At 45.1% G+C, this 23461-nt stretch overlaps 1 long non-coding RNA gene across 2 annotated transcripts; it reads right to left on the reverse strand.

Annotated features, from left to right (window-relative positions):
- Positions 1-1267: 1267 nt before the first annotated feature.
- On the reverse strand, positions 1268-23295 carry LOC119850882. Of its 2 annotated transcripts, XR_006279020.1 has the most exons (5): positions 22715-23295; positions 21782-22010; positions 20276-20399; positions 10677-10764; positions 1268-2101 (listed from the first exon to the last, which is right to left on the reverse strand). It is a non-coding gene; the product is annotated as an uncharacterized LOC119850882 (long non-coding RNA). The 2 variants fall into 2 exon arrangements; XR_006279021.1 differs by lacking the exon at positions 20276-20399.
- Between the last annotated feature and the right edge of the window lie 166 nt (positions 23296-23461).

Raw genomic sequence — 23461 nt, forward strand, 5'->3', positions numbered from 1 at the left:
CAGACTTTCATGTTAAGCTCAAGTTGCTACAGAACAGTGGAGATACAAGCAACAGGAGAAGTAGAGGCAGTTTCCAAAACTCTTCCTCTCTCATCTTTGGTTTCTGGTGCTACTACCTTTAAAAGCAAACTGGAACTTTAGCATATACCTACAATTTAGTTAGACATTTCTTAGATGGCAAACTAGCCTTAGGTATGGATTCCTGGCACAAGTCTTCACAGAAGCTAGTGCTGGAATACAAGTTTGTACATTAAAAGCTATAGGGTAGGACCAAACTGCTGCTTCCAAGTCATACGTAGCTCTTTTACAGTTAAAATGAAGCTCCCCATGTCCCTTATCCTATTCTCTGCCTACGTGACTCGGGGGAGCACCAGGCTTCTGCCTTGTGGTGGTGTAGGACAGCAGCTCCAAGCCCTGGCAGGTGCACCCAGCTCTCAAACTTCTGAAGATCATAATCAGCAGATGGGATGATCAGTAAATTTAGCCATCCCTGTTATAGGGTGAATAGCAGTAAATTATCTGCAATACACTCCTTCAGTTTCAGCCTACAAACTATACTAATTAGAAAGGTACTATTAAAGGTGTAAGCTGTAGTTGCCATAAAAAACAGTTCAGGTGTTGGTTTTTGTTTTTATCCCATGCTCTGTTTTTTTAATGTTCTGAAATGGGACCTCATGTCAAATTCTTTCATACACATTTCACCCCCAGCCGCAGCCTCTAGTTTAACTGAGACCAGACCAGGCTCCCTTAAGTCTTAGAATGAGCAAAATTGGTAACATAAGGGGGACGGCATGGCCAGCTTCTTCACTTTGTAACAGTACTCTTACCACTTAGCTGGTGCTTTGGTCGTGTGGATACCCTACCATGCTACTCTTTGCAGAGTACTAATTTCCAAACATGATATACCTCTTCCCTGGGCTAGTTCCTAATAGTTGGGGAGTCATTGTAGCCAAGACTTCCAACGTGCCTCAGCAACCAGATCCTTTCTCTTGGCATAGCACTCACTAGTGGCAATCCAGAAACACTTTGTCCATTGCCCAAAATATTAGGCAGCTGGGGTTTGGCCAGTCCCTTAAGGTTTGACACTACAAAATGCACACATGTAATTTGGTTTCTAGAACTACTTGACTCTTTCAGTTAGTTAATTCTGGTAGTGTTATGCTGACAAACATTTACTGACCAACACATTTAATCCTTTTTACACTTGAATATAAAATGCAAATATGGTATTAGAATTTGGTATTAGATCCCTGGGGCAACAGCCAAGTTTGTGTTAACAGAGAGTAAAGACTGATTTAACAGCAGCCACTAAGTGACTCGGGGAAGTCACGGGGGACTCGTTCAGCCTCATAGCTTACAAAAAGGAACTGTGTAAAGTACAGAGGAGTACAGCAGGACAGACACTGGATTGATCAGACAGGGACTATATAACTAGGCAAGAGCTAAGCAAATCTCCACCATAATTTATTTTCAACAGGTGCAGAAAACAGATTACATCTGTTTTACCTTCTGTACTGTACATACTTTCATGAAGCATCAAGGTTTAAGTTTGACAACAGGATCCCCTATTGCAGCAGCAAATAGAGAATGGAGTCAGGTAAGGTCAAGCATGTTAAAAATTAGCCCTACTTAAAGTACATACTTGAAAATAAACAAAGTTAGTATAAAAAAGCCCTCAAGTGACAACCCTAATATCACACGCTCTGCAAGTGAGAAACTGTCCAGCCTTTAATCCAATTTAGCCAGCCAGCCAGCCAACAGCTAAGCAGCAAACACTTGGAAAGGAATGAAGTACCCAGAAACGACCTTGAAATGTGCCGCAAGTCAAAAACCCAAATCCTGTGCAGATCCAATAGCTGAGACTTCAGACCACTTCCGCCATGTCTAAAGCAACATATTGGAACACTGCTTATTTACCAGGTCTTCTGCACCTCTCCTAACTTGTTCTGGGCAGCTCTGTCCACAATGCTAAACTCAGGGTATAGACAGATAGTAGGAAGTGGCTTCCACACTTAAAGTGAGTGCTGATCCCCTCATCATGAAAGCTAGGAGTGGTCAGGGTCCTCCTGGCATGTCCCTCAGATGGGCAGGAAATGGGTACCTTTGGAAGAACCACTAGGAAAAACTTCCAGTCAAATATTTCTGCTTTCACAAGTCGCTTGTCTCCATAGGTAATGTGAGCATTTTGTATTGTCCTACTAAATTATATTGTGGACAGGCCCTTGCTCCTCATTTCCCCACTAGCTATCTTACCAAATGAAATACTGTACCTGCCATATTCACACCTTATACATTCACAGTACTTCACTGAGACTATAAAATGTCATGTCAGAGCTTTAAACTGAGTCACTTAGAAAGTGACAGTCTGCAGGAAAAGACTGTCTCTCTTTGTATAACCATTCAAAACTGGATACATTGGTCACCAAAAAAACAAAAACAAAATCAGCTTTTTTACTCGTATACCTGAAGAGCTAATACAGCTAAGAGGCAGTGAGCTGGACCCTATTGTGCATCATCACAGAATTCTTGACAGTTACCTCTGTACAAGCATATAGACAACGTTACTGAGGACATTACTGGTTATAATTTGTGAGAAGAAATGCACCCAGTCTCAGAGCTGAGATTGAGTTTGCAGAATTAGCCTTCAGAGATACAGCATTGTGCTTGTAAACAGAGCATATGTAATAGATTTTTACGGCCAGATGAGACCACTGATGCTCTAGTCTGACCACCTGCATAACAGGCCATAGAAATTCTCCCTGTAGTTCCTACATCTTGCCCTCTGTAATTTGTGAGTGAACTACTTACTAGACAAGTGAGACACAAAAATGGACCTCTAGATTGTCATTTTTTAAACATCCAAAATAACAGAGCCACATACAGTTTTTTTACAGCATACATTGTGTGCTGTCACATAAACATGACCGAATTTTGTAAAGGGGTTCATATAGATCAGTTCGCGAACTCAAATAACCTGTGTTAGGGGGAAAAGGGGTGGGGAACTTAGAAAAAAAGCAGAAACAAAGCCAGACTAGATATGTAGGAAAATGGCTCAACATAAAAATAAGGTGGTTGTGGCATGTCCCATTGTCATGTTGGGGGGGGGGGAAATAATCTTAACTCATGGGGTCATATGATTAAACTATCTGCAGCAATAGAAAAACACCCAAGTCAGGAAGAGCCCTATTTGCATATTAATATCTCATGCAACACCATGTCCTCAAAAACTGAGCCTGGAGTAATGGACGTCACCTCACATCCAAGTCTATGTGCCACAAATGAGAGGGAGGCTTTCTAGCTTGCAGTCCAGGTCCTTCCCTTGGCACCTACCTGCAATTGAAAGCCTTGTACTATTTTTGGACAGTCAGATGCTAACAAATATTTAACCATACTACATAGACTATGGAGTCAACAGTTATTATACTCCCTCTTTTGGTGACCTGCATGGAACAAATCTATGGTTCAGTGCAAGTCACATGCACAACAGCCTACCGCAGCAGAACAACCACTTAGCAGTTTTGTTTGCAATCTCAAAGGGCCCTGAATGGTCATAGAAACAAGTGCCCCTAGACATGGGTCTGGGTCCTGGACCATGCTTGTTGGGCCGTTGCCCATGAAATGTCTGTTGTGAGGATAGAACATTTTCCTGTCTAGCATTGTCAATCTGACACCAGTCCCTACTATTCATTCACTTAAACAAAGCTCTCTACTTAAAACCAAACTTAAAAAGTGATTTAGGGTCTGAGCCTCCATTTCTCTGCACCTTGTGCAATCATTTACACCAGTGCAAAGTGAATACAAAATGCTACTGTGATGCTGTGGTAGTGTTTTACACTGGTGCAAGTAACTCCACAATTTCTGTGCTACCTATTGACTTGATTTTCCATTGTCCTGCACTTGTGTTATCATTTACATATCTGCAAAGTGAATGTAAAACACTACCAGATCAGAATTGTAGCTTTGCACAAGTATAAGTGACTGGACAAGGTGTAGGGGCACTGGAGAATCAGACCCTGTGGCTCCAATTCTGGAAAGTTCAAAACCACATGCTTAAGTCCATCCCTATTAAAGACAGTCATTAAGCATATCCTTAACTATCTAACACCTATGGGATTTATGCGCCCTTTCTCAATAGGGATGCTTCCAAGTCCTGCAGAAATCTGTATGCTTGCTGTGTACAGATTTTAATAACTTAAAGTGTCCTGACTGCTGCCTCAGCCTGCTCTGTACACATCCATTTGCCTTCAAAGGTTGTAAGAAAGCTAGTGTCATGTGTCACAAGTCTGCCAGCATTTCAAGTCTTGCCTGTCCCAAAGATTTAAAAACAAGAAAATAATCCCGCAAAAGTGCCAGGACCATGAGATACACATATGTTCCTGCAAACTTCATTTACAGAAAAATGTGTATGGAAGTCAAAGAGCAGATATACCTCTCATTCAAGAGCCAAGAGTTCCAAATGCACAAAAGAGCAAAATGAATTCTCATTTTCCTGAGCTGGAATTTGCACCAGAGACCAAGATTTTGAACTTTTTGAGAGCAGACAGTATAACCACCAGTTAATCTGCACCCCTTGGGTGAAATAGTTGTTAAGCATTAATTAGACGAGATCACACACATTACTATAGCCTGGAGAAGATTATGTAGGCAGCAGTACCAAAAGCTGCCAGCTGGGGGTCTCTAAAAGCAAGTTACAGTTAATGTTCATAAAAGTCATTGTTAGTCTCTAAGGTGCCACAAGTACTCCTTTTCTTTTTTGCAAATACAGACTAAACACGGCTGCTACTCTGAAACCTGTTCATAAAAGGTAAATCTAAAGTTTCTTCTCTCAACCTCTCACTCTGTAAAAAGCAGAATTCATTTGAATGGAAAGATCACAGATTAAATTGACCAGTTTGTTTAGGTTTTTAGCCTTCCTCAACATCCATGGTCACATTTCTTTTCTCATCTCCAATTGCATATTTGTTACATAGTATGAAGTGATCATGTTTTGATTACAGGCATCTGCTGCATGTAACTTTACATTTGAACTTTGTTCTTATACTAATTTTGCAGTGGTACCATGGAATATTAAAGTACTGCTATAATATTAAAGAGTTTGGGCAAAATACATATATGCAGATATTTGGTAACAACTACGAAATTTAAAAAAACCTCACCAACCTCAATCTGGATTACTGCATTTCTTTTCTTTTTTTCTTGTGAGAAGGATTTGATGATCAAGAAGCTGAAGTCCACATTTTGCTTGTGGACAGTTTGCACCTGAAATCATGGTTACACAAATTTGGCCCCAGGGGGCCACTGGAAACAGGCACAGGATGACAAACTGTATGCATGTTTCACCCACATTGCTCCACCAGTGCACCTTCAGTTCCAAACCTTATTGCCTGTGCTCTGTGAGTCGTGCCAAACTGTATGGTGGTTTTATTATTGGAGGAGGAGACCAACAACTTCATTCACTTGTGATCTAAATCAGGCTTTCAAACCAGCTTTCCATGCCACCCAGCCACTCGGTTAGGTTCTTAATGGATTCTTTAGAGGAGATGGGCCAAGTTCTGCCCTCACTTCTGTGGTCCAAGTCAGAGAAGAATTTGGCCTAATTAATCTAAAAATTACTGTGTAATGTGGTCATTCAAAGTGCAGCTGACAAATAACCAACATGCTGAGCAAAACACTTCACACTGTCACCTCTATATAGTGAATAGTGGAGGGTTATCAGAATCCTCAGCAAGGACCTGTAAGACCTTTTAAGCCTGCTTGACAGTTTTGTTGTTTTTTTTTACTGGCGTACCTATTTTGGTTAATGGTAATTTTTACACCAAAATACTTATGACTGCATCCGCACTAGGGGTTGTACAGGTATATTGCTATAAAAGGTGCCGTATAATTTATTCCCCTTTCAGTGTGGGAATAGCTATACCAATATAAACACCTTTATACTGGTATAACTACATCACACTCAGGGGGGTGTACCACTCTAACTACACTGGTCTAGTTAAAGCACTACAACTTTCTAGTGTAAACAAGCCCATAGGTCTTGCAGGCAGCAAGAACAGCTCTTGCAGAAACCCAGAGGCAAAGCTTACAGGGATCAAAATCTCAGTGGGTACCTGAGTAAGCACTCTATTTCACAATCATCTGTGAATTTCTATTGCTGTTAGTTCTTAGAGGAATGGCAAGCAGCCTTCTAGGTTCACACCCATTCCCCCTCTCCCAAAGATTGCTTGACATCCTTTTTGCTGTGTGGGGTGCTGATCCTTTCAGAAATTAATCAGTCAATAAGGCTGTGTATTCCTTTCCCCAACATGGGCTGCAGAGTGTGGGAGTGCCACTTTTCACAAAACAAAAATATACTGTGACAGATTCCAAGAATCAAAAGAATAAAGGCATTCAAACACGATACACTTCAGTAAAATCAACCCCAGTGTTCCAGAGCATCTACTGTACCAAAGTCCTTGTTCAGTTGAGTTCATTCCCTTGCAGCATCCTGTTCAGATGCAAGTTCTATGGCTTTAAAGGCTTGTGTTTACCATGTAGCAGTGGGGCATGACCTGAAAAGGATCTTTAGGCACTTTGTCTGTGGACTGGCGCACGGACAACTAACCGCAACATTTGCCAGTTCTAGAAAACTTTCTGTGCTGGCCTGCCAGTTCTGAAAGCTGGTAATAAAACCAGTGCTTGACTAAACCCTTAGATACTTCTCATCTGCAGATCTAAGTGGCTTTACAAGGGTGGCCAGTATCATTATGCCCATTTTTATTGATGGAGAGACTGAGGCACAGGAAGGTGAAGCAACTTACACAAGGTCACCCAGTGTCAGAACTAGGAGGAACAGAACTCAGCTCTCCAAGTCCCAGCCAGGGCCTTGTCCAAGAGATTATCATCCTATTCAGTTCAGCTGACTGATTCCTTGAACTTTCTGCAGGTAAATTCCATATTGCACTTTTGCTGGGATGCTGGAATAGATCTGATCCCCTGTATACAGACAGGAAACCTTGGCAGAATCAAAACTGGCCCTTGCTTCCAATTGGGCAGCAGCAGAAGGAAGAAAGGGAAGGCAATAAAACTTAGGAGAGAGAAAGGGGACCCTGCCCAGATTCCTTTGGGAGCATTGTGTCCCCTTCTCCTGAGTCCTCAATTTATTTCCCCCTGCTCCCTCCAGTTCTCTCAGCGATCTGGTCTACAGGCTAGGCCTGAGCACTCCCAAGAAGAGATCAGCTGGCTCCAGGCGCCCCCTCTGCCTCCTACACTCCCATCTCTCCCTCAGTGAGAGCGATAGGTCCATCCCATCCCACCTCTCCAGCTTTTCTCTGCACCTGTGCAATAGTTGAAACACCAACAGAGTTTGAATCTCATGGTTCACAGAGGTTGTGTGTCTTTCATGACAGACCATCAAGCATAAACTTTTGCTGACCTCCTGTAAAGGGAACACTGACCACCAGTGCCACCTAGTGGTCAGGCCAGGGTAAGGTTGCCAATTTTGGTTGGACGTATTCCTGGAGGGTTCATCACATTCCATAATCTTTAATTAAAGATTAATCTTTAATTCCTGGAGACTCCAGGGTGATCCTGGACGGTTGACAGCCCTAGGCAGGGGTGCAGCAGGTGGTTGCCCCTTTTCAGTTATAGTCCTGTCCTTCAGCTCCCCAAAGGGCTTCAGGGCTTTCCTCTTAGCTTTGTGGAATTAACACAGCCTTCTGCCTGTCAACACAGCTACTTAGGGTATGTCCACATTACAGCTTATGCTGGCATAAGTGACTGAGGCTATGTCTACACTGCACTTTTGTCGGTAAAACTTTTGTCCATCGGAGTGTGAAACCCCCACCCCACCCCCGACCGACAAAAGTTTTACTGATAAAAAGTGCTGGTATGGCCAGTAGTTTGTCGGTGGGAGTCTTTAAGGCTGTGGAGCAGGGCATCAGTAAGCTCAGAGAAGAGCCCTGCTCCCTCAAATGCAGGATCCTGCAAAGTGGTCTGCATCTCCTGGGACAGTCCAAGGATCATAGCCAGGAGCTGCGCTTCATGACCACCGCAAAGGCAACCACCTTGGCCGCCGAGTCTAGCATTCCAGGCCATCTAGAGGGTGCCTGTCACTACCACTCTGCTTTCCTCCATCAAGGTGGCAAACTCCTGGACTCAGTCCTGTGGAAGGCCTCCTTGAACTTGCTAATGGAGTCCCACAGGTTGAAGTTGTATCTGCCTAGCAGGGCCTGATGGTTAGACATCTAAAATTGCAGGCTGGTCATCAAATAAATGTTTCTGACAAACAAGTCCAGCCTCTTGGCATCTTTATTTTTCGGTGTCCCACTCGCCTGGCCTTGCCTGGCCCTCTCATTGGCAGACACGTCCAGGGACCCCGCTGGAGGGTGAGCATACAGGTACTCAAACCCTTTTGCTGGGACGTAGTACTTCTTTTCCACCTTCTTGGAGGTGGGCAGAATGGAAGAAGGGGTCTGCCAAACAGACGTGGCAATTTTAAGGACCCCTGGGTGGACGGGCCATGCAACCCAGGTCAGGGTGGAGGAGACTCTGACATTAAAGAGGTTGTTGGACTCCTCTGCTAGCTCCTGGACCTCCAAGTTCAGATTGGCAGATACTTTTCTGAGGAGGGCCTGGTGCTCCTTGAAGTAGTCGTGGGGGCTGCTTGTCTGTGAGAGGCCCACCTCTGCTTCATCCAGAGATGACAACAATGACTGCACTGCAGGGAGAGGGGCCGTTTCCCCTTGCTTATCAGGGGACAGCTCCTTGGGTGTCAGAGCCTGCCATCAGATTCGGCACTGGGCTCCAATTCCAGTGGCAACAGTGCTGGAGGCGGCTTGTCCCATGCAGCCAGGGAGGAATGGTTGGAGTATGGGACTGGCCTAACAGGTACGCCCCATGTGTTCCGGTACTGCCACTGAGCAGGAGCCGCGCCAGTCTCACAGATCAGTGGTGATTCACCTTTCCTTGGTGAGGAGCTGAACTCTCCTTCTGACTCAGTGATCAAGGAGGAGCCGTAGAGGCCCGAGTCTGCCGACTGACCCTCGTCAGCAACCGGTAAGGAGAGGTCGAGGACCAGTGCCTGCCTGGATAGCAGCACCGGGGAGTTGGAGACCAGTGCCACAACTGGGAATGATCCTGCACCGGGGGGGGATTGACACCTGGGAGATCGCCTAGGCAATGGTGACCTGTGCTGTGGTGATCTCTGGCGGGAGGTCCAATGGTACTGTGGGTATGGGGATCGGTGTCACAACTCAGGTGTCCCGTGCCTCGTAGGTGGAGATCGTGGTATGAGGGGCCTAGGTCTTCTCACCGGGGACTGAGGCTGGGGTCTGAGGTAGCGGCAATGGGGACCAACACCTGCAGTCTGGGAACCAGGGACATTCCACTGTTTTAGAGGGCGGTCCCATAACTGGCTTGCCCTTGGATGCCGGGGCCGTAGCCGGGTCCATTGCTTGGCTTGGCATCTGCAGTGCCATCCAGCCTACTTGTTCTTTGGCCACCAGGGCTGGCATTGAAGGTCCTACGAGGAGTCAGGGTCCCCTGCCGCTCCCAGGGGTCGGATCCCTAGCTGGACTAGGAGGTCTAACCACAGCAGTACTCCCATGAAGCTTCGGGGCGGGCATGTGGCCTGACCCAGGTCCTTCGCCTGAAACCCCCTCCCCCTCTGGTGCCAGAGAGCCTGTTGACTTCGACTGCTTCTTAGGCACCAGGCAGGGGGAATGGTGCCAGGTGGGTTCCGGTGTTGTGATGTGCTGCGCATGGAATCAGAGGTGCCAGGTGTGGAGTCTAATCAAGAGGGCTCCAAGGCAGGATGAAGTGCAGCCTTCATGAGGAGGGTCCTCAAGCGGATGTCCTGCTCCTTCGGGGTTTGAGGGTGAAAGTTTTTGCAGATCCTTTCTTTGGGACTCCCCCAAACACTATACACAGCTCTTGTGGGGGTCACTAATGGGCATCGGCCAACTACACGATGAGCATGGCTTAAAGCCTGGGAACAGGTCATGCCCCACTCTGAGTGGAAGTCCCAGCCGGGACTCTAATTACCAAACTAGACTAACACTTAATAGTCTAACTAAGTACCTAAAAATACAAAGGAGACAGAAAAATGGGTTGTAAGACCCGCGAACGTTCTTGCGATGCAAGACAAGGCAGTCCGACCAACCGTCACCGGTGGTAAGAAGGAACTGAGAGGGTGTCGGGCCGGCGGTGTCTAATATACCGACACATGAGCGCAGCACTCCAGGGGGTGCCACAGCTGCTGTACGGATACAGCAAAGGCAAAAATCTCTGATGACTGGGCACATGGGTGCACACACACCTAGACTGGAATTGACATGACCAAGCACTCGAAGAAGAAGGAGAAGAAGAAGCAGAAGCAGCAGTAGCAGCTAAAGTATAAGATTACTCATCATGCTGTCTAGATGGAGATGAGTGTCATAGAAATAATATAGATTAGATATAAATGTGTCTGTAAATGTCCTAAGAACTCAAGCAACAACAGAAGTGTCCTTTGTTCTCTTTGTTCTCCCTAGACTCCTTTATATATATATATATATATATATTAGAATAAATAAAAGTTTCCCTGGCTCTTATCAATACTCAATTACTATAATATACATAGAAGAAGAAAGGTGCTAAGCGAATGCCCTGGGCTCAATAACTAGTGTTTGTCTCCATCACCTTAGATAATTTGGAAATACCTGTCAATGTTTCACTTGTGCAGGGTGCAGGCATCTCTTTCTGTGGAGCTGACATTTTGCTGACACTTCGTCAGACAGAATCCACCTGCTGAAAAGCAATGTGAGGAACAGGAAATGCATCTACCAATTAGATAGGATAGGCACAGTCTTTCTAGCAGGTGCTTTTGAGTAAATCCCTTTCCATTTCCATTTCTGGCTTTATGTTTACCCCAGCTGGGAAGTTTCTTTTCTAATGCATTTCTTGTTCCCTAACTTACCTCCTCAGGCTTGTCCCAGTGGCAGCTGGCCTATTTTATTACCATTGCATTGTGTTTAAGGCATGTGTGTTTGGCAATAAATACATACATACAATTAAGGGCCAAACGTTCTGCCATCAGTTACACTGGTGTAAATGCAGACAGCCCCATTGACTTCAGTAGAGTTATTCTGGTTTTACACTAGCATTAGCAGGGTAGAATCTGACCCTAAAGGCTCAGTCTTGTAAGGGACTAAGCTCCTTCCACCCTCCCTGAGGGCACTTCACAGGATTGGCCCTGTAGTAGACTCTTTTTTGTAATTTGATTTAGTGTTTAAAAATCTCTTTTCTACTACCAGGCAGTTTTCCTTTAAAGTGATAATATGGAAGTGCCGCCCCTCCTTATTACTCTGTCAGTTCTGCAGAATCCTATTTATACTCTGGTGTCTGGGAGATGCATTGTGCTAGCAATAAAACAGGCTGTTAACAAAGAAGTGTTAGCAAATACATAACATCCCACTGCTGCAATAGTTCATTGAAGCACTGCCACAAGAAGCCTTTCTAAGCAAAACGGAAGTGGCAGCAAGGGAATAGCTGCCATCTCTTTTAATTAAAAGTATATTAATTAAAGTGAGTACCTTCATCATCAGGCAACGGCTTTTGCCAGGCAGGGCTGACATGCCTGCTGTAAAAAAAAAAAAAAAAAAAAAAAAAAAAAAAGCATTATAATGGTACTAAGAGAGTCTGGAGGACATTGAAAGACAAGCACTATGCTGGGTACCATCACCACATCCACAAGTGAGGACATAATCCAATAGCCAAAACAGGGTAGGCATTCAGTGCCAAAACCTACCCCCCCGTCCTCTAGTCACCACACTGATCAGTTTCAAAAGGCATTCCTTCCTCTCTCCTGTGACCCAGGAAGGGCACTCTGGGATTTGAACACTGGTGGGCCCAGGTCTGGGGACAGCTACACTAGCAGGCCTCATGGGATAGGTCTACACTGCGATAAAAGAACTGCAGCAGCGAGCCTCTGAGCCTGGACCAACTGACTTGCACTCACGGGGCTAAAAATGGCAGTGTAGGTATTCAGGCTCAGGTTGGAGCCCAGCCTCAGACTTTCCCCCCTCACTGAGTTTCAGAGCCTGGGCTCAAGCCCAAATCTCTACACTGCTATTTTTAGCCTTGTAGCACAAACCCCACTGGCCTGAGTCACTTGCTGTAGGCTCTGAGACTTGCTGCTGTGGGGTTTTATTGCAGCGTAGACATAACCAATGGCAGTTTCAGTCATGACTTGTGCTCATTCTACAAGATTTGAGGGATAACAGTCTAGAGCCAGGAGTCTGAATTCTTGGGATATAGAGCTGGCTCTGCCACAGACTTGCTGTGTGACCTTGGGCAACTCATCATGCCTTCGTTTCCCCTTCTGTGAAATGAGGATGATACGACCTATGTACCCTGCAGGGGTGTTGGGAGGCTTTGTTCCATAAAGCCCTGTGAAATCCTCAGAGGCAATGATGCTGCCAATGTGCAAAGTATTATTATTTCTATTATTCCTGTTACCATAGAGTCTCAGAGGCCCAGACATGGACCAGCACCCCATTGCATTCTGTAACAACTTCCTTCCACTGAATATTACCTGAGTAAGGGGAAAGAGAAGGAGAATGTAGCTCTGAAACCCAGGCAGGATGGAGCACACTTGGGGTTTGTCCACATTTTTGCACTGGTGTTGCTATAGCAATGTACTACTGCAATCTCCCCAGTGTAGAGGTGTAGTACTAGTCTAAGGTGGGGCACTTGCGTAGCAACGAGTAAGTGTAGCTACACCCGGGCAAAGTTCTCTCAAGTTCATGGCACACGGCAACATTTTAGAACAGGACATGAAGAATGCACTTTCCAATTCAAACAGCAAGTGGGGCAGACAGAGAGAAAGTTATTGCTTAGTATGATTTGTTATTTCTACAGCTGTAACCCCTAGGAGCTTCATTGAGGTAGGTGCTGTACAAACAGAACAAACGGACAGTTCCTGCTCCAAAGAGCTGACATTCTAAGCAAAGAAACTGCAATTCTGAAGGACAAGAAAGGGATTCAAAATCCAGAAGGCATTCAACCCAGACTCCATGACTTATATAGTGAGACACTGTATAGTTGTTAGTGGAGCTGGAGACACGTAAAGGGACACTGTTAGTTAAAAAAATCATTTACAGAAAAAAATTCTTTATATACTTGCATTGCCTTAGGTATGAAGAACTTTAGAAACACTGTGCTTTCCACCATCTGCGCTTGTTGCTTTCCCCTCAGGGTGGATAAGGAAAATAGAGTAATTCATTTCATGTGTCTTTGTTTACAGTCAGCACAATGTTTGGGTTGCAAATGCTGCATGAAAAGGTTTGCTGGTGAATAAAAATAACCCAAACTCACTATTAGAACAAAATAAATAAATAAATAAATAAATAAAAACCACCCCAAAACATTTCTTTAGGTTGTAGGTTTTTAAAAGAGCCTGGGTGTTTTTATTTGTTATAACACTGAAATTTGAGGCCACCTGTGAGCTGATGACAGCCCTTTCTGCATATGCGGATCCTGTACACTTGAGCTAATGAGAGGAAAGGTGAGCAGACAGCTATGGATATATGTCCAGATTAAGATAGAAGATAGTTTTTTAGAGTGTGTTAACATGCCCAGTCTAATTTACGGTAAGTTGACGCTAACATGTGCTACAATACAACTTACCTTGTCTACACTATAGTTATATGACATTTATATTAGAACGGGGTAATTAACACATTCTAACCTCCCCCCGCCACCCCCACATACTTTTTATCCTACTCTACATATACCAGTCCTATAAAGGCATGTTCACCTGAAGGAATAGCAGTGAGTATGTTTAAATTGGAAGCTCTTTGGGACAGGGACTATCTTTTTGTTTTCAATTTGTACAGCGCTTAGCACAATGGGTTCCTGGGTCTATGGCTGGCGCTCCTAGGTTCTAGCACAATACAACCAACATCCAATAATTATAAAGGTGTATTAATCAACAGAGAACATTTTGCATAGTTCGGACCTGATTCTCTGAGGTGCTGAGCAAGGTACTTAATGCTTTTACTTTAATTGACTTCAGAGAAGTTTGAGAGCACTCAAGCTGCTCCCATGATTGGGCCCTTAACAAGGGCTTCATGAGTATGCCTGATGAATTCGGCTTGCCTGAATGTTCCAGAGCCTGTTCTTCTGCCCATCCCTAGACTCAGAAGAGAGGCTATCAATGCTTAACATACTTGAACAGTTCTCTGTGTACATGCTGCTGACAGAAGTGTTTTGACGCTTGCTTACTTCTACTGCTCAGATTATGTATCATAATAAGACTGTCTCTCAAGGTTCAGGCTGGCATGTTATACTAACCAGGACACATCTTTATCAGCAACTTGGCCATGTTCCATATTCTGTCATGGGTTGTATGCATAAGAAAATTACTGCCTGAAAACTAGCCCCTGGCAAATTATTTTGCATTTACCACATTAATCTTCAGTCATAAAATTATGGAAATGATCAGGCCTTTCATATTGAAAGAGAAAATTCTCCTTTTCAATCTGTATTGCTTACCTCTTATCTACTGTTGCCCAATTAATATTTGTAAATTGGTTTACCATTCTCTGATGATAGGCACTAGAGAAGTTCAAATGTGATTATCATCCACAGTGTAGATCTCTCCATGGCATATTCTCCACTCCTGCGTATAGAACATCCCTTTGGGTCAATGGCAGTGCTCTGAGCAGAACAAGTGAAAAACATGGAGTGAGGCTAAGCAGACTGCCTTAGGGATTGGAGTGGGAGAGTTTTCTCTTCAGTTTTTACTGTTGGGAAGATCACTAAGAATTTCCACTGCTCCACTTTTTGAACTAGTTGTGGAGATGTAGCACTCATTGCCTTGGTCCATACCACTAAATTACTTCAATATAAGTATGAATTATTCACACCCTTGATTGACGGTAGTTGTACTGGCCTAAGCACTAGTATAGACAGCGCTATGTCGGCAGGAGGAGCTCTCCCGCCAACATAGCTACTGCCTCTCACGGAGATGGATTAGCTAAGCCAATGGGAGAAATTCTCTCCCGTTGGCATAGAGCATCTTCATTGAAGTGCTACAGCTGCGTCAATGCAGTGTTTAAGTGTAGAGCTGCCCATTGTTACAGCTACATTATCAATGGCTAGAAAGTGCCTGTTTTGTCAGCAGGATTCTCTTTCTCCAGGGGATATTAGAAGTGCTATGATTTATGTGGGTTTTAAGGGTTCTCTGCACTCTTGAAAATCCTCCTACTGCAGGGATTTATGATTTGATTGTGATAGAAAAATTCCTTCTTCTCTGCAGTGGCTCCCCCTCCCCCTGCTTGTAGGATCTCTGGAAGGAGCTATGGTACATTGGCTTTATTTCTAATGTCCCCCACATACACCTTGGATCACCCAGGGTCTTTTACAAAATCATAAATACTTTCTAACACACAATACAAGTAGTAACATTTCACAAACTCTTGAAATTCAAAACAAAACCAGTTGAGGGGATTGATACAGCAGAAAACGGAAAAGGTAAATAAATGTGAAGCCTCCACAATGTTACTCAACTAAACCTTTGGGGCAAAAAAATTTTTTTTTGTTTGCTTTTTTAATAAGGCAAGGTGATCTGAATAGATTCCAGAGGGGGCAAGCTCTGCCACTAGGGCCTACCACAGGAATAGCACAACTGATAATCAACTGACTGGTTTGTCTGCACTGAAAATTTAAGCTGGCTTCAACAGAGTTTTCCCCTTAACACACACTGTGTTCATACATCAACACGCCTCTAGTCATGCTGCACAGTGAGGCGGCCACCATGTCCAGATAGACCTAATTAGAAATAAGCAGGATAAGCTACACCAAGGTTAACTTCAGTGAAAACTGGGTGGCCACTACCAGTCACAACAATCAATAGCTGTTGGTCCTTCAGTCCCTTCCCACAAGCTCCTGAGCACCCAGTCCTGTGTACTAACTTGCCATCTAATTACGCTCTGATCCCTCACTGCAAGTGGCTTATCATCATATGCCTCTGCTCAGAGTTCTCTGACCCACTTGGCTTCCAGTTTCTATACGTTCTGTCACTGCGGGGTATTCGATACAGCAACAAGATGAATGCCCAGTAAGAAGCTCATACATCAGCAAGCAGTCCCCTGGCCAGAGGCTTGGTGCACCTTTGGGCTGAAGCAAGCAAAACCTATGACCGTGGCCTCTCAAAGAGGAGCCTCCATCAGTACAATGATATCTCAGCAGCTGCTGGCTGATCACAGGATCAACCAGAGTGGACAGCACTGCAAGGAAAACATAAAAGGGCTCAAGGTGAGCTACCAGAAGACCATTTCCAGGTCTGGTACTGCTCTGATGGAGCTCCATTTCATCATCTGTAGAAGTGGGAAGGGTGTGTGTTGGAATTTTATGTCTGCAAGGATATGGAACTCTCTCCGGAGGGGGAGGGAGGGGACCTCAGCCCCAAATCACAGTATCTCTTAGTTGATCCAGACCAGGAAGAGCACAGCAGGGTGGCGAGTCCCCATAAAGAAGAACCAAGGAAGGACATAGCCATAGTGATCCACAAGGCCCTGCATAAAGACGAAGCACTATCCTTTCCGGTTAGTGTATTTGCTTGCTTTCTATGGTGGCCTTAGGGTGGGTACACGTTTCCTGTCAATTGCACTGGTACAGCTCAAATCCCACAAATATTGCAGGCTATTTCCAACTATTACAATCCAGGAGGCCAGCACAGCATTAACAGCCTTGCAAACCTTCATGCCTATTGTGCCAACTGTGGCTTTACCAACTATGAAATGATTGGCATCCACAGACTGTTACAAATCTGTTGGTAGCCTCCACAGGGTGAAAGCCACACACTTCTCCTCCCATCCCCTTATCCCATCATCTGCAAGCATTGTCATGCAAGCATCCACCATCTTCATCTGTCTGAAGTGGCACTAAAGTCCACCTGCTTACCATCTTCTTGGATGCAATCCATCCATCGCTTCCTCAGCTTTCCTGGGGGTCTCTTTCCTACCACTTTCTCCTGCCAGGCTATCTTTACCACGTCTTCTTCATTCATCCTCTCTTTGTGTCTGAACCAGTGAAGTCATGCTTCCTAGATTTTGTCAGCCACATTGTAGACTCCAACTTCCATCCGAATGCTTTCATTTTGAAATCCGTCTCTTCATGTAACTCCTCTTATGGCACAAAGAAATCTCATCTCAAACACCTATAGAGCTTGAACCTGCCATCTCTTTATCACCCATGCTTCTGCACCATACACCAATAGTAGGGTGCACTATTGTTTTATACAATTGGGCTTTTAGTCTCAGTTGCATACAATTGTCATATACAACACTTGAGATATTATTCCACACTCTTCCAGCACTCCCCTTTAGGACTGTATCTCACATTCAAGATTGCCATCTTCTGAGACCCATCCACCAATGTTCTTAAATTGGTCAGTCTGGTTTAGTCGCACTCTGTTAATCTCTATGTCCAGTTTCCCTGAGACACCTCTATTAGCCAATATGACCTCAGTCTTAATCATGTTCCTTTTCATCCTGTGACAGTTTAGCTGGTCATACCACTGATTTACTATTTCCTCTAGGTCTTTTTTTTATTTATTTTTTTTAAGGCTGTCCTTATTTCAATGTCATCTGCATATAGCAGCTTCTCACCTTTTCCCATAGGCATCCTCCTGTTGACATAGTCCATCAATGTGATAAAAAGCAGCAGACTGAGTGCCAACCTCTAGTGCAGTCCAACTTTCACTTCAAAGGGACTTGTCATTCCAAAAATATGTTTGGATCACTGTTTTGGATCACTCACCATAGCTATTAAATCATTAGACAATCCATATTTCCTCAGTACTGGTGTGAGAATCCTTCTGGCCATTTTATCATATGCCTTTTCTAGGTCTATAAAAGCACAGAAGCCATCCTATGGATACTCTAACAGTTTCGCTATCACTGACCAAATTACAAAACGTAGCATCTATGGTTCCTCATATTTTCTCAAAGCCAACTGGCTCTTCTTTGAGGGGTAGCTCCATCATTCTCCTAATCCTAGCATTCAAGATACTTTCCAGTAACTTCATCCCTCAATGGTTTCTGTAGTCAGGATTGCTTCCCTTCTTATGTACTGGGACCAAGACAGACTTGCACCAACCTTCAGGATTTCTCTCGTCTCACCGTACAGCTTTAACCACTCTGCTCATCCATTTTATGCAACTCTTGACCAAGACTTTCTGTCATCACTTTATCGGGTCCTACTGCCTTAACATTCTTCATTCCCTGGACTGCATTTCTCACCTCCTCTGTGTCATGTCAGACTCAGACACCGTATTAGGATCACAGATTTGCAACTCCACCAAAAAAAAGGTGTTTGCCTCATGTAAGAGACTCCAACTATTGTTTTCTCCTCTCCTTCACTTGTTCAGATGTTACTAGCTGTTTCTTTTGGTCACCATTTACAAATTGTGTTGGCAACACCATCCTCCTTCCCTTTGCATCTTGTTTTTTCAATGCTATAGATCAGAGGTGGGCAAACTATGGGCCACGGGCCACATCCGACCCATGAGACCATCCTGCCTAGCCCTTAAACTCCCGGCAGGGGAGGCTAGCCCCCAGCCCCTCCCCACCACCTGCTGGGCAGTGTGGCGGTGTGGCTGTGAGCTTCTGCCGCTCTGAATGGCATGATAAGAGGGTGGGAGCAGGGGGATTGGATAAGGGGCAGAGGGTCCCGGGGGGGGCAGTTAGGGGACAGGAGGCAGTTGGATGAGGTAGAGGTTCTGGGGGAGGGAGGGCTGGATAGGGGTGGGGTTCCGGGGGCAGTTAGGGGCAGGGGTGTGGATAGGGGTCGGGGAGGGGGCAGTAAGGGGACAGGGAGCAGTGAGCATTGGATAGGGTATGGGAGTCCCAGGGGGCCTGTAAGGGGTTGGGGGTGTGGATAGGGGTTGGGATCCTGGGGCAGCGGGGGTCCCAGGAGAGGGTGTTCAGGGGACAAGGAGAAGGGGGGGGGGTGTTGGATGGGTTGGGAGTTCTGAGGGGGGCAGTCGGGGGTGGGAAGGGGCGGGAGCCAGGCTGTTTGGGGAGGCACAGCCTTCCCTACCCGGCCCTCCATACAGTTTTGCAACCTTGATGTGGCCCTCGGGCCAAAAAGTTTGCCCACCGCTGCCATAGATAGATAGTGATGCACTTCTGAAAAGTTATTCACCTCATCTGGGCATTCTGTCACTCAAAGGCCAGAGCGAGATCCTCACATACTTCCACGAATGGGGCTTTCCTCAGGCAAAAGTTCTGGACCCACTGCTATTCATCCCATGTTTCCATCATGAAGTAGTCCCACTGCTCTATGCTTATGGTCCTGGTCAAAAGCAAAGCGCAGCAAGCTGTGGTGCTATGAACCACAGAATATGCACTGAAACAGCTGTACTGTCTCTCATGGCCAGATACAGCACCAGTGAAGACACAGGGCATGACAGCAGCCTGCGGATGCAGACGCTTTTGTCCAGTGAGTTAGGCTACCAAATGTTAATTTACCCATGATTATTTGTCTCATGGTTAACATGCATTGAAGACATAGCTTAATACGCATTGGTGGGAGCCCCTACAAGGGAGGTTGAGAGAGAACAGCTGCCAACACAAAAGACACGACTGTAGGGAGAAAGAAAAAGGGAGTGGTCTCTTGGACCATAACCTAAGTCAATTTTGAAATTAACATCAGTGTGCATCCTTTAAAAAATAACCCAAAACAACCAAAAAAATGGCATGAATTACTGTAAGAAATGGGAGGGAAAAACCAAAGTATTGGAACTGAAATAGGAGAGAAAACAAACATTCAAAAGAGTAAATCATTACCAAAAAACCTTGCACACAAGAAATACAAGTGATATTTGCATTGTCAGGTGAATGAACGTGACAAAGCATATTTACTTTCCATCGCTAAATTCTAGGAAACATTTTGGATGACCAGGAAAATCCTGTGAGCAAAGCAGTGAAGGTCATACAAGGCATGTCAATAGTTTCAGAATGTAGAAGATTAAAGAAAACAAAGATGATAAGAGCAAGAAAAACTGCAAGTGAAAAGAGGATTTACATGATAAAAGACAAATATGAGATTTCACGTGTGTGAAACCAGAAACATTAATGAGATGTTTTCTTGCCTCAGTGTACTGGAGACAGCATGGGAAACATGCCAGAAGCAAAAGATGAGTTTTCTGAGGAGAAGAGGGGAAATGGGCGTTATTTATCTGTAACTGGAGGGTAAAGATATATGGTCCCTATTTGTATTCCACACATGGGTACTCATGCACTCCATGTACCTGAGACTGGAGATTTCTATTAAGTAGTGTCCGTTTGTCTTTGCCTGTGGAGATGCTCTTCTTGTGCTCTAAAGTGAGGATGTAATAGGCAGTGTCGGCTGACCCCCTCCAGTTCCTCCTCTTACTGCAAAATCAGGAAAGATCCAAAGCAGATGGGAAAGAGGGTGGGTAGTGGAATATAGATAGGGATCACATATCTCAAAGAACCTCCAATTACAGATAAATAATCTCCATTTCTTCAAGTGTGGGCCTTTATGGGTATTCTCACATGGATGATGGAAAGCAGTATTTAAACAGGACAAGGGTGTCAGGATGCAGTTGGAATAGATGCCTGCAGTCCCCACAGCTGTGTCGGCTGAAGAAGTCTGGACTAAAGCATAATGTTCTGTGAAGATACAGATGGAGCTCCAGATAGCTGCTCTACAAAGTGACCAGTACAGGCACTTTTACTTGAGGTTGCTTATGCTCTAGTGGAATGGGCTCTTACCCTGCTCAGGGGAGGAATATGTGCCAGCCAATAAAGAACAATGCAGCCAGAGATCACCTTAGAGTCTCTCTGAGTAGATAGTGCTTGTCCTCACAATTGCTCCGCTATAATGGCAAATAACTTTGGTGACTCCTAATCAGTTTGTCCTTTGTAGACAAAAAACGCCAAAGCTCATCTGGCATCAGGAAGTCTCCTCCCCTCATTGAAAGTGTGAGGTTTTGGACAGAAATTACCTTGTGGATGAATTTTGGGTGGAGTTGAAGGGAAGCCTTCTTATGAAATATGATGTATGGCCTCAGTTTGCTCATCCTTCTGGTTCAAGGAATGGTGACTAGGAATGCGACCTTCATTGAGATGTAGGACATGAAACATGCAGACAGCAATTTGAAGGGTGGTCTGATAAATGCTGAGAGTAGAAGGTTGAGGTTCCATTGTGGTGCTGGTTTCACCACTGGTGGGAAGGTCCTAAACAGACCCTTCAGAAATCTAATTATTGTTGAGTGAGTAAAGATAGAGTGGCTTTTTACTGGAGGATGGAGGTATTGATTGCGGCTAGGTGCTCCTGCAGCAAACTAATGGAAAGACCTAAAGTCTTCAGGTACAAGAGATAGTTTAAACTATCAGGGATATCTGCTGCTTCTGGGGATAACTGTTTCTGTTGCATCCAAACTAGAGAAATGCCTCCATTTAACCAGATAACATTTTCTGGTGGAATATTTTCTCCTTTGAATGAGAATAGATTTAAAAGCCTTCTAACATGAGCGTTCTGGGTTTGATGCTTATCCAAATACCAGGCTGTGAGATACAGGGAGTTCGGGTTGGGATGTTTGATCTTGCCATTCTCCTGGGTTAACAGATCTAGGAGGGGATGGATGTTGATAGGAGGAAGGGTTGGCATTTGTAAGCAGTCTGGAAACCAGAATTATCTGAATCAGTTTTGTGTGAGAATGACTGAAGCTTTATTGTGATAAATCTTTCATAAAACCAGTGGTAACATAAGGATGGGAGGAAAGGTGTACCTCAGTGGTCCTTTCAGGATAACAGAAGGACCTCACCCCTGAGGCCTGGCCCAGTGCTGTGCTGGAGCAGCATATGTTGGACTTCTTTTCTAAAAGACGAACAGGTCCCAGGTGTTGCTCACTGCACTGGTGGTCTCTGGAGAAGTGACCTCTAGAGTTCTGTGCACTTGGTAGATATGTAACCTAAGTATAATGTTCCTGATGCACCAGTTCCATAAATTGACTGTCTCTATGTTGAAAGAGAGAGACATTTGGATTGTTTCTGTTTTTGTAGTTCGAACACTTAATGCTGCTGAACCACACCAGAACTTTAACAGTAACAAAGAGGAAAGATTTGACTCTGGCAACTGAAGAGATACTTAGGGAGTTGAGCAAATGTGGCCCACGTCCTCTGTGGGGGGGGTGGCCTTGGGTCTGAGAGAGGCCACGCTGCCTCGCTACATCACCAAGGTCACAATCAAGTATCTGGGGAATTAACGAATCAGATGTTAGCGCCCCGACCATCCTGGCAGGCTGGAGAACAGACAGTTTGTAGGCTCAGGTCCTCAGGCAGGGCAGAGCAAATAGTTTGTATGTTCTGGCCCTCAGGTAGGGCCGAGCTAACAAGCAGTCTATAGGTCCACACCCTCAGGTGGGGCAGAGCACCAAACAGCCTGTCTTCCTAGCTCTGGCAGATGGCAGACAAATGTAGGCCTTTTGGCCTATGGTGGGAAGGCAGCCGCCTCGGAGTTGGGGTTGGCAACAGGGAGTAAGGGGACTCAGGCCCACCCTACTCCACAAGGTCCCAGCCCAGAGCCCTAACAGTGGTGGAAGGTTCTGCCACTGGCTCAGCAGGGACTCATGTGCAACATGAGGATGTGGATTCAGGCCACAGACAACTAGACTATAGTCTAGTGTCCCTGGGACACTTCCTACTACCCTTTTGTTAGGTACCTTGGCTCCATGGGTGTCCTCCGTCTTCCTGGGGCAGACAGCCAGTGGCAGTCCCAGCAGTTCCTCTGCGGACTTGGTCTCCTTCAGGGGCAGGGCACTGCTTGGTTCAGAAACAGAGAGTCAGAGGCCTGCAGCAAGTAAGGCCCATCAGTCTTCTTCTCTGGCTTGGCTCCAACTGAGCTGGAGGATCCGCCTTTTATATTTTCTGATCCACCTCTCAATTTCCCATGGGAGGGGCTAGCACAGCCTGACTCTGTTCACCTGAGTGCAGAGAGTGGTCCCTCCCCTCTGGCTCACAGGGAGGCCACACTGCCTCACTACATCCACCCATCCCTCATATTAAAAAAAGGATACAAGTCCTGGTCCTGGAAATGTTTGCTACTGATGTAGAGCATATTACTAGGCCTAGTTCCATTGGAGTTAACGGAACAACAGTGCTCGCAGAATCAAGACCCAAGATTGCAGGTAGTGGTACATAAAAACACCTCTCCCATAATGGAAGAGATGAGCAGAGTTCTGCAGGAATTAGCATCTGGTTTTACTCACATGGCGTATCAGTGGCTTGGACATAGGAATGCACAGCAGCCTTTACAAGTCTACAGCTGACCCAAAACTAGAAGGGTTTCTAAATACCAAGGAGGGAGAGACATCAGATCTAAAAGAAACTTAACTAAAAAGAGGCAAGGCTATAGTGGGGCGGCTGCCCCACACCTGGATAACAGGGATTAAAAGCAGCCAAGCTAGGCC

This window comes from Dermochelys coriacea, chromosome 2 (genome assembly GCF_009764565.3).
Source record: "Dermochelys coriacea isolate rDerCor1 chromosome 2, rDerCor1.pri.v4, whole genome shotgun sequence".
NCBI lineage: Eukaryota > Metazoa > Chordata > Testudines > Dermochelyidae > Dermochelys > Dermochelys coriacea.